The sequence below is a fragment of the Aythya ferina genome (genome assembly GCF_964211825.1).
Source record: "Aythya ferina genome assembly, chromosome: 20".
In the NCBI taxonomy this organism is placed as follows: domain Eukaryota; kingdom Metazoa; phylum Chordata; class Aves; order Anseriformes; family Anatidae; genus Aythya; species Aythya ferina.
Window position 1 is genome coordinate 2614636 of NC_140318.1, and position 12081 is coordinate 2626716.

The following is a 12081-nucleotide window of genomic DNA, read 5'->3' on the forward strand; positions in this document are numbered from 1 at the left end:
ATGTCATGAGAGACAAGTGAATTCCATAAGAGGAGCAATTACATGGAGAACAAGAAGAATAACTGTCCTTTCAAGTCTGTTCATATGATAAAATTCAAGGAGCTACACTGCCAGTGGGGAATCAAAAAGATTGTCATCTTTTTCCATCAACTGATTGCACGATGTGACCAGGGAGAGCTGTTGAAAATCCCCCTTCCACTGCTGCTGAGTTAGCTTTTGGATAGCTGCTGTGTATTTGGTAGACCTGAAACAAAGCTTTTGTGCGTCTGTGTTAAAAGGTAGTCTCATTAGTTCATGCATAAATGTCAGACAAAATATATATATGAATTTGGGTTTGAGAATGTGGGATTTACAAATGTTCTAGATAAGCATTCCTAACTTTTATAGCTGCATAAAAATCGGTCTTTCTCAAAAATGAGTCTGTGATCCTTATGTTTTTAAAGCCCAAATTTCCCTACCAGGCATTTAAACATTAATGTAGTCTTCTGGTATCAAGTGACAGGTTGTTTGGAAATTCTTGCTGTAGAAAATATCTGAATTTCAGAATGGTTATGATACGGATCATTAGAATAAGTTTGAAGTTCAGCATTTTGGTAGTTTTCATATGTAAGTATTTTAATGGAACAGAAGTGCAGAAAATAGCAATTATAGATTGTGTTTCTTCAGTGTTTCACTGTCATAACCCCTACTTTTCCTTTTCATCTAGATTTCAATGTTTCCGATTCAGAATCTCTTTAATTTTATTGTGGAGATACTCTGGGTTATTTTGGCAAATTCATTAGCCTTGTTTCTCAAGGTGTCTTTGTTTCACCGCCTTTGTGGGCTGTTATGTTTAGCTGTTTGGCTTTCCTTTCATTTAGAAAATAACTTCACAACGTGTTTGGGAGTGCAAATTTAGGAGCACATCTCTGCTGTTTGCATGTGGGCTTCTTGACCCCACTGGGAGTCTGGGGAGCCTCTGCTGAGGGTTTTTGGCAGTGTCACTGCCCGGCCTCCGTTTCTGTCCAAGTCCATAGTGGTTCTGGGCCTTAGAGGTGAAGCAAAGTCTCCAGAGTAGCTGTCACTATTAGGTTAATCTGTTCCAAACCAACTGAATCAGTAGCTGATTTAGGCCAGCAGAAGAAAAGCAGACAGCCTTTTAGGCTATGCTGTGCTTATAAATACTGAGCAGCTCGGAGATGTGCTTTGAAGTGCTTTGCTACAGCACTGAGATGACTGTGGTATATTTATTAATCCATCCTCATCAGAGAGGATGCTGAGGAGACACCAACCCTGATCCGAGGTAAAAGAATGAGGTAATGCTGGAGCTTGATGAGAGCTTGCTGGAACAAGTGGGCAATTAGAGAGATGTGGTGTGGCAGGAGGAGAGATCGTGTCCAGCCAACCCACAGAACCGAAAGAACTAATCAGTGAATAGGCAGGTGGAAAACATGGTGCCTATTTTACTTCTATTTTTTTGACTGTGAAAGGTGAAGATAGTCAATCTAACCAAGTAAGATTTATCCTTTGGCAGGTAGACCGATTGACGTGAAAATTAAAATAATACTTTAAGCGTTGTGTGGAGGATGTTAATAAATCAGCCAGGAAACAAATAGGAAAAGACCATCTAGAAGAGCAGTGGGGGAGGTAAGTGGATTTGTGCAATGGGGAGTGAAAAGCCTAACGACAAGCAAATCTAGAGTTATCAAATGGAAATGCTCCTTCCAACGTCGTCTTATTCGTGTTTGGAACTCGCTGCCATGAGGCATCTGGAAGACTTGGGGCTTAGCTGTGTTTAAATGCAGTGCAGCTGTATTTAAATGCTGCGCTTGGCATTTTTGCAAGGCAGGTCATTTAGTTTATAGAAACAGGATTAACTGCCATTCAGTTCTACGTTTCCAGAGGATACAAACTGCTGTCTCAAGGCAGAAATCTGACTAATGGGGACTGGGAGGTATTTTCTCTGGGGAGACTTCTCTTTGGGAATACAGGAGTTGCCTCACTCGCCTTTTCCAAGTCCTGTCTAGTTCAGAAGTTTCTTTCTTTCGTTTTGGAAGGTTCTGTCAATGTTAAAGATAAAGAGATTGGTTCTCCTCTGGGATGGCAGTGCTGCATGTCTTATCTCACTCGTGTTTTGCTGTCGTGAAAGTTATTCAGAGCCACTGGAATAGAGCAGTAAAGGCAGAGCTTGCGGTGTCGGGCCTGTAACAAAACGAAGGTGAAGAACCAGGGGAACAAATCCTGCTTTTACCTGGCTACCCTTTCACCCACTTGGCACACAACTCTTTGGATTATGGGAATCCTCTGTGCTGTGGAAACCCTCTGTGTGTAGGGGCAAGGCCAAGGGCTGCTGGTGGAAGGGAGAAGGAGCTGAAGGTAGGATCCAACTGGTGCTGCAAGGAGGGCTTCTGTTCCGAGGTGATCCTGGTGTTTGCTGATTAAAGGCAGCTGAGAAAGCACATCTGCTGAATTGATAAATATTGTTTCATACTGCAAGCTGTGGCATCCCTTTGATCTTTGCTGCCCTGACTACAGCAGTTTTTGATCTCTTGTGTTCTCTTTTCTTGGGCAGTGTTGACAACTGGGTTGGGGCATGCTTAAAAAAAAAAAAAAAAGCCCATAAATAAAATTAAACTATCTCAGAGCAGCACCATTAGGAACTTATTGTTGCCTAATTTAAATAGTCTGAATACTTTCCAGAAAATCGTCATCATCACAAGCCACAGTCCTATTTACAGTAGCAAGAATTAATGGATATCACTTTGATTAAGTGCATTTTCTGAGACTAATTATCAGCAAAGAACCATTTTCATGGGTGAGGAAGCTTGGAAGAGCTGCTTGTGCAGAAGAATTCAGCAACATCTCTATAAAATTTTTAACATCTCTTTTTCAAATCAAAGATTTTTCATATGTTGCATAACCAGAAAAAGAGAAGGTTTTAGCAACTAGGGTGAATTCTTTTAAATTTCTGCTTCCAAGTTAGATAGATTTTGAAAGCTTCTCCCTCTGTTAAGAGGTGGCAGGTTGGATTATACATGGCAAAAGCAAGCAGTAGTGCTGAAATATCAGACTTGTAGGATATTATACTTGTAGTTTCATGCTAACATGCCCAAAGTGACATCCTCATCGGATGCATCATTACATTAATGAAAATGAGCCCAGTTCGGTGTCTTTCTGTCAGGTCTCCTGAATATATCTGCAGCTGAATCCTCACTTCATTGCCATTTGATTTAATGGGTAATTTCTCTCATTTTATTTGGAAGATGTGGATCGTAATTGAAAAATCTCCATGTGCGTCCAAAAGCTAAAGACATTTATTTCTGTGATGGTGAGGTAATGGTCAATATTTTAGGTTTTGGCCTGCAGTGTCAGCTCAGGCTGTACTGGCTGTACTAAGTGGTAAAGCTTTGTGCTTGGATTTAGGAGATCCAGCTCTGCTGCCCCTCTCTGACACAAAACTCCTCTGGCTGAGGCTCTCCGTTTGCCAGAATTTTGGTCGCTTGCTTGAGAAAGAAAGATTTATTGCCTAGTAGCCAGGTCCACCAATAAGTCACTGTTAAGACCCTATTTTCCACCAGCCCTGTGTGCAGAATCTCACCAGGGGTGACTCAGTCTCACTTGTGACGCCCGAGCCCTGCTCCAAATTGAGTAATAAATAACTGGGGAAGATGCTGGGATCCAAAACCAAAATGTACAAGTGCCTGCGTGACCACTCGGATTGAATTGCATCTTCTCTGCTTTTGCCACCTGGCAAAGCAAAATCAAAACCTGTATTAATGGGATTAAGCTGTTTTCCTTAGTCAATGCTTTGTCAGAAAGCCTTGGCCTGGTGCTACTCAGGAAAGTACGGGCTCCTGGAAGCTCAGGCAGCCTGTGGCCCTAACACCCCTCCCCGAGCCAGCCCCTAGTGCCTTCCCAGAAAAGGCTGGGCGGGTGGTGAAGCTCTTTCCAGAGAAAATGCCAGTGTGCCATCATGCCTGCAGTTCTGCTGTGCCATCCAGGGCTGTGGATAAGACCAAGTTCAGTCCCCAGGTGCTGCCTGAGCTGTCGGGGGACTGGACACACTGCATGCAGGGCCCACAGACGCATCACAGGCAGGGCTGCAGCGGCTCCTGGCCCTTCACACATGCAACACCGAAGTGCATTGCCATGGGGTCCTCAGCCCGGCTGCTGGTGGGCTGTGTGGGAGGGCAGAGTGTGTTTGGAGCCTGGGGCGGCTTTATAAAACAGATATGGCTTTCCCTCTGTTTGTAGATTATTGTTTTTTTAATGATGTATGTCTTTCTTAATTGTGGTTTGCTTTTTCAGTTGTTCTGAAAGGCTGTAGTGATGGTTACTAATGGGGTGTCTTAACTGATGTGGTGCTCAGGGTTTTTTTGAACTGAGGTTTCCTTGTACCTATTGATGTGCTGTTGAGTATTCATCTTAAGGCAAGAACCCCTGGACGTCAGCAGGAATATTAGTAAAGTTATGAAAGTAATAGAGGAAGAGAAGAAATGCACTTCTCTTACAATTATATCTATTATTTTATAAACAAAATGTCATTACTCTTTTCAGGGATATTGCTTTTACTGTCAGCAGCAGGCCCTTGCTGGCAATAAAAGCGAGTGCACATAGCAGCCTCGTGGAATGAGCGGAGGTGTCCCAGGGGTGATGCAGTACGTACAGCTGTGCCGTGATGAAAGGGAAGCACAACATTGATTTTCAGTTATTTAGCACAACTTAACACTAAGGGCTCCAATTTCCATCCCTCCCTGGTGTATTTTCTCCGGCTTATTTACTTTCAGCTTGGTTTCCATTCAATTTGTTGGGAGCGTGGGGAGCAGAGCGCCCTGGGGGCGGCTGGGCTGGGTGTTGTGGCACGGTGCGGGCAGTGTCACCCCGGCTGAGGAGCCATCCCCCAGCTCCCACTGTGTGCTGGAGCAGAGGGGAAGAGCAGGGACCTGGGCACGCAGTCAGGGGAGCACCAGGCTCCCCGCAGGATAAAGAACCACGCTGACAAAAGGAGGATTTTTTGCTCCTTTTGATGAGTTTTTAGGGCAGAATTGCCTTTCTGCTTGCTGCTCCCGGGAGCTCCTGGGCATGGCTTGGCAGCCACTTGAGCGTGCTGGTACAGAGCAGAAATCACACAGAAGCCAGTGAAAGAAGCTTGGCTGTGTGTAAGATCTCGGCACAGATCTACATGGGACCTGGCTCACTTTTTGCACCGGGGAAGCATCAAGAATATGAGTCTGTGCCCATGGATCTGGCCAAGCAATGATGATATTTGTCGTTGCAGCAAACCCTCTGCCTGCAGGAATTAACAGGAGGGCTGCGCCGGCTTTGGGGAGGTTGGGAGGTCAGAGCAAGACCGTGGCTGTCACATCTGCTGCAATGACAGCACGAGAAACAGCTTGGCAGCTCTAGCTGTAATTGCAGAGAATGCATTACGTTTTTTTCTGCTATGTTTTCCCACCACTTGAAGTCACAGTTGCATCCTTGTTCCCGAGGGAAACAATTCACTGCCATTCTGAAGGTGGTGCTCGTTCCTTTTCCTCTGCACCGCCTGCTCGGGGAGATGGGTGCTGGAGCCGCGGCCTGCTGAAGCCAGCCCGGCCCCTCTCGCAGACCTCTGCGTGGTCACAGTGAAACGACCACAAGCAGATCCTAAATAAATCGGTCAGAAAATCCCTGTGTAAGGCGCAGCATCTCAGAAACCTCATTTTGCGCAGCACACAGGTTTAGAGAGAAATAAGGGACCGCAGTTTGAACTCTCTCTTTCCGAGACGTTCCACTCAGGGTTAATTTTATAGTCTACTATTTTCAGCTCTGCTTATCAACAGGGAAGTGAACACATTGCCTGCCGAAACCCTGCAGCTAGTGCAGATTTCCTTGCCATGCTGCATTTGCCTCTGCTCCGTTGGCACCAGCTTGGATCTGTAGCAAAAACTACGGGTATTAATGTGCAAAGAAAATGCTTCACGTTCCTCGTTCCTGGCAGCTCAGTTAATGGGTTGTGCAGGCACCGTACAAATGTGTCACCAGGTACTTGTGAAGCTGTGCTGGCTGCAGTTGGCACAGGAGGGCTTGGCAGTGCTGAGCAATTTGAGGCTGAGCAGCACCAGCCCAGGAGCCACTGGAACCAGAGGTTTCTTCTGGCATCGTTTTGTTACCAGCTGGATTACGTTGGTAGGAGATAACTTATCTCACATTCCTTCTCATCTGTCAGAGGGTTTGGAGTTAAGGATATGCAGGTGCCTCTCACTTTGTATAAAACATGATGTTGAGCTTCGTGTGCTGTCATTATCTTCCTTCCTTTCTTTTTGGGAGCATTTAGCTGCTGTTACAGCGAGCACAGCTGCCTGTGTTACCACAGGGGGCTGATCAGAGCCCAGCCGGCAAGAGAACACTGCTCCTGTGGGGCTGACGGTCCCTGGGGAGGCAGCATCTCGGTGTCCCCATCCCAGCACCTTGCTTCGTGTCCTCACATCTCCCCTGTACAGCTGGGGGAGGAGGCTCCCTGGGCTGCAGGTCCCCTGGGTGCATTTCAGCATCACCCCCTCAGTGTTTCTAGGTGATAAATACTTGGTAATGAAGGAGTTGGTGGTGACAGAGTTGAAATACGGGGCTTAAGTGTTGGGAGGGCAGATAGGTTGTGAACCTGAGTGCTTGACTAGAGGATTAAAGTAAAAAAAGGGCATGATCTCCAAGTCTCTGACTCAGAAAACCTATCCTTCAAGCAGGTAGCCTGTGATATAGGATCAAGAAATGCTCTGCACCGGTTACGTTAGCTTTCAAGCATCCTGAAGCATTATTTTCTGTTCTAAAGATTACCTCAGACCATTCATTGTGGGTGACAGATGTGCCCTACAAGGGCCATCTGCAACTTTCTGGAAGAGCTGCAGGAGCTCCGAGTCACTTTGCTCCCTCGGGCTTGCTGGGGGGCCTGTGGTGCACGGTCAGTGCTTGTGTCCTGCAGGAAGGCAGACCAGACTGCACGGCTCCCCTTCCATCAGCTTGCTTTGGGAGGTGTCCTGGGGCCGTGGGGCTTCATGGACAAACAGGACACAGAGCTGGTGTTTTATGGACAGCAGCTTCAGGATCGTGCCACCTTCCAAAACAACTGCTAAGTGTTTAGTCCCAAAAAGCCCACGAGTTTGGGAACTGAAGTCTCTGCAGTCAGGTAGATTTTTGCTGGGCACCTGGGTGTAGAAAAACCCAGCGGAAACCTGCCTGGACTTTTTCCCATTGAACAGGCTCCGTCTTGAGACAGAGCACAGCTCATTCTCGCCCTCTCCCCAAGCAGATGCCGTCACTGCTTTTCCTTGCCTGTTTTTTGCAGCCGTTGTGTGGGTGTGCAAGTGTGCGCCCGTGGTGTGCAAGAGCCGTGGCTCAGAGAGCTCAGGGCCAGGCCAGGGCACAGCTGCAGGGAGGAGAAGTGGTGCAGGAGGCTGGGGTCAGCAGGGAGCAGGGTACCAAAGAAGTGATTTGCTTCAAGGGTGAAAGATTTAAGTGTGGTGAGAGAGCACGCAGCTGGTTGTCGACTCAGCGAGGCAGAAAAGGGAGGAAGCTGCTTTGGGTGGCAGGGGGGCTCCCCTGGGGAGCCCCCAGAGGGCTCGTGGGGCACGCGTGTGCCGGGCCCTAGGTCGTGTCTGCTCGTGTCAACGCTTTCTGTGTCACAAATGACTTTTGCTGCTGTTCTTTCATAACACCGTGGCAGAGCCCTCTTGAGGACAGCGCAAACACGACTCCTGTCGGACCGAGCTCCCCGGGCCCCCTGGTAAAACTGTGATTTTTGTTATTCTCTCCGGAACGCCTCACTGTCATCTGTCTTCTAGCTTCTGGCTGTGGCTTGGCACACAGCTGGCAGCAGTGGGTTGAATTCGCTGTCTGTGGCGTGCAGGGGGAGCCTGGTGCTGGTGTCGTCCTGGCTGTGGTTGCTGAAGCTCTTGGAGTTAAGTGTGGAAGTGGAGCTTGTGCTCCCCCTTCCTCCTGAGCCTCCTACTTTCCTTCACGCGTTGGGTATTTGTTCTAGACGGCTGTGATGGGAGCCCTGGTGCTGTCCCTGTAACACTGATAACTGATGCTGCCTGTCACAACAGTAGGAGTTTAAAAAAAAAAAAATCATTTTTAGGTTGGGTTAAACCCTCCCATCTTCTGCGACTGAAGATCCTGGGAATTCAAAGAAAGACTGAAGCCGCTGGGAATTCAGTCGCGTTGGATTTTGTTAAGCAGATGCTTTTTGAGTGAGGATTTCACCCGTGTGCGTGCATCCACGCTCTGCTGGCACTGCTGCCATGTGTGGCTGTCACCCGCAGTGCCACATGTCGACGGCCCCAGCTTTGAGGTGCCCTGGGGCAGGGATCTGCGGGGGTGTGCAGGGAGCGACTGCGCTCCAGCGGCTGTGCTTGGATCAGTGACTGCGCCTCCTGCAACCCACGCAGGCTCGAGCAGGAGCAGGATTATTGCTTGGCGAACGTAGCAGCTACCTTCAGGCAGGGAGTGATTGCTGTCTGGGCTGCGAGTTTCCCTTCTGGGCCGCGGGTAGGTTGGTTGCAGAGCTGTTCTGCGTGTCTCACGGCCGTCCCCGGGCTCTGGTGGTGGCTGTTAGAAAAGTCATTGCTTTTATCAGTCCTTGCTGTACTCTGTTCCTGACCTCGGGTTGATGCAGGAGGGGTTGATTCGGGAGCAGGGCTTCTTGATGCTGTGCTGCTGCTATGGCCGTGCTGGCCCTCTGCGAGCCATTGCTTGCCAAGCACGAGGTGCAGCTCCCCGGTGGCAGGAGCTGCCGAGGAGAACGTCTCCCCTGTCGAGGAGAGGAGCGTTTCTGGGGAGCAGGTGGTGAAGATGCTCAGCAAATGTCAGCTTGAGACCTTGCCATTCTGTGGGCAGGAGTGACATCGCTGAGAAATGTGCTATCCTGTCATAAAGCAGCAAAAAAATAAAAAATAATTAAAAAAAAAAATCAAACAGCTCAATGTTTACGAGGAAGGGAGGCCTTTGCCAAAAGCGGCTGTTTTTCCACCCCTGGGACTGGTGGAGCGAGTGCTTCACGTGGGAGCCCTGCTCCAGCAGGCAGCGGGCAGGTGGCAGTGGCACAGCCAGGACGCAGCATATCAGTGGCCACACCAGGCACCAGCCCCTCGCCATGGGGACAGCTCCTCTCTTTGTTTTTTCTTGCTCCCAGCTTCATCCAGCTCTGTCCTTGGTTCAGGAGGCAGCTGAGGCTCGAGTGGTGCTGCCGCTGGTGGCTGGCACCAACGTGAGCTCTGTGGCTTCCCGTGGGGCAGCCGGTGGCTCGCGCCTTCAAGGAAGGCTCTCGGCACGAGATCTTTGGCTGTTAGGACATCAGCATCGGGCCAAGATGTGCTGTCGTACTTTTGAATGCCATAATAAATCACCATGAGCTATTTAATTGGAAATTAGCCCTCTTGCTGCACATAGCATGCTACTCGGTGTGTGTGTCAAAAATCTTAAACAGAAAGCTCTCCTGTGGACAGATGCTAAATGCATTTTTTCAAAGCTAAAATGCTTTCTACACCGTCTAAAACTTTTCCTTTCAGGCCGGCTCTGGGTGTGATTGCAGGACTGGGGCAGGGGAGAGCTGCACAGCCCTAAGGAAACTCATCCACCCAGTGTCCACGTGTCAAAGTGTGAAGTGTGTAATTGCCTCTGGGCTAATAGCTCCGTATGGGAGTATTGCTTGAAAAATTTCTAATTTAATAAAATGGGTAGTAATTGGTTATTAGAAGAGAGCTTAATTGAAATAATTGCAATGCATGCTAGTGTACTAATTTAGCTTGGTATTTATAATGCACAGTCACATTGTTTGTTCAGGGCTAGAGGAAAGGGTATTAGGAGGTGCTCATATTTCTCAGCAAGAAGTTACAGCTGGTCCCTGGAAAGACATTTATTCGGTGAAGCTATTTAGTCACTGTTCCCAGGCTTGGATTCTGAAGACGGGCTCGCTTCATTACAGTTTGATGCAATTACGCCCACGCTGTTGGGAGTGGAGGCCTTCTCTGACACTTCAGTTCCCACTTCGGATGACTTTGGATTGGTCTTTCTAGTCATCCGGAGCAGCGCCGCCTCTCCGGCGCGGTGACATACGCTTCCTGACACGCTCACGCACACAGGCGTGCATGAGTGTGCTCGCCCACCAGCCGGCATGCAAGCAGGAAAGGGGCCGCTTGCCTTTGCTGTGCACCTTCTCACCCCCTCTTGCCTCAGGTTTGTCACTGCCTACATATGTGCCTTCGGTTCCAGTTCGCTAAATTGGCACCGCGAGGTTTCCCCGTGCAGAGAAAGGATTCAGAGAATCCCTCTGGGCTGGGCTGATCCCTCGTGCTGCTGTCACTGAGCTGTTGTGCGGGTGTTTCTGTGAGCTGGAAAGCTCTGCTGCGGGAGCTGACGGCCTGCTGGGTCACCAAGAGTGCTGCGTGGTGGAGGGATGGTGGCACAAAGAGCTGTGAGGTCTCACGAGCCTCCGCCACAGCTGGCATCCAGCGATTGCTCCTCTTTGTCTTTCTCCAAAGTGCTTTTAACGCTCAATATTGTCACTTCGCTCGAACTTCCCACAGCATCTGCACTTAGAACGGCCCAGTGCTGATGGAGAGGTTTATTGCCAGCAGCCATTGGGCTAAAATTGAGAGGAAAAACAATTTCTGGCCTGCTCTTGTTATGGTCTCTAATGGGAGATATTTCTTTCTTACTAGGAACTTTGCTTGTAAATGCATTTTAATGCCGGATGCAATGCTTTGTGGCTATGAAACGTTCAGAGCTGCCTTCCAGGGTCCAAAGTGGTGGTACAAAGATTTCTGCTCATGGACGTGCGCAGAGCACATTGCGTATGTATGAAGGACAGACGCTTCCTGATGGCGTGTGATAAAAACAGAAAAACAAAAAGCTGTGAAAAAGAGCAAAGCCCAGCTATCAAATCCTTGAGAAAACTGAACCCAGCGGGTTGGATTTGATACCCAGGGCCATTCCAATGGCTCGTGGCAGGGATGACAGGTGTGGAGCTGAGGTGTGCAGGCTGCAGCAGCAGGACGGTGCAAGGGATGCTCATGCTGTCCATGCTGGGGCTGCAGAGCTGGTGCTCAGCTTTGGGATGAGGCAGAAATCCATCCTGGCATTTGCACCGTGCCCCATGGGGTTGGTTAGGTGCATCCAGGGAGATCCTTTGCACAGAGAGGCTGTTCCGCCTCTGTGCTGTACAGGGAAGTGTCGTTGTCTCCTGTGATGTGCGTTTTTTTTTCCAGAGCTGGGGATATGCTGTGCTGCAGGCAGGCATTCCAGCTTAGGATTTAAGGCACAAATTGTGTTCAGCGTGTAACTTTGCTGAAGCAAATGGCACCGTGCCATGCAAGGATCTGTCCTGCCAAATACTGCTGCTCCCATCCCCACGGGCCGCTTTGCTGCCTGGTTCTGTGCGCGGCTGAGATCACAGGGACCGTCCTCCGGAGCCAGCGGAGTGGAACATGGCCCCGCCGGGCTTTTGGGGAGGGAGGAGGCAAAGGAGGGCCCTTCCTCTCTGCTGCAGGGGAATCTTTGGAATGAGGGTAGAATGAGATGAAACGCATGTTTGGATGAGTCCCATGCCCTTTTCCGGCACCGCGGGTGCTTTTTGGTGTGCCCATGCTCGCTTCTAATGATGTAAGAGAGCACAGCGGGTGCTGCTGCTGGTCGGATGCGTTAGTGAGCGTGGGAGGGCACAGAAATCGGCTTTGGGACCTGGTGGCTGCTTTCCTTGAGCAACTTTTAGGAGTTTTAACTATTAAGACACCTTCTAAAGCCTTTTTCCTCGCTAAGCTGCTCTGTTTCTCACTGCCAGGTCTTAGGGAGAGAGGGGAGAACAACTGAACTGGCTGGTTCAGATATTAACAAATTCATGGTATAATTTAATCTTGATCACATTAAACAAACTTAATGATCAGAGAGTTTCTCACTTGCTTTAATGGACTCATTTTCAGATGATGAGACTGCGAGATCAGAGACGTATGTTGTAGATGTCTGTTTATTAAACAGCCTTTCTTCCTGAAAGCTTCTGCCTGGCGAGAACGAGTGTAAGTGGAGGGACGCTGAGGAATAACAGTTTGCAGCTCTCTGTGGAGACACTGTTTA

The 12081-nt window shown here is 48.9% G+C and overlaps 1 protein-coding gene across 7 annotated transcripts in view; it reads left to right on the forward strand.

Moving 5' to 3' along the window:
• The window catches only part of KCNT1 (potassium sodium-activated channel subfamily T member 1), a 69785-nt gene that overhangs the window by 14406 nt on the left and 43298 nt on the right, over nt 1–12081 (forward strand). The gene's annotated exons all lie outside the window — the stretch shown is intronic.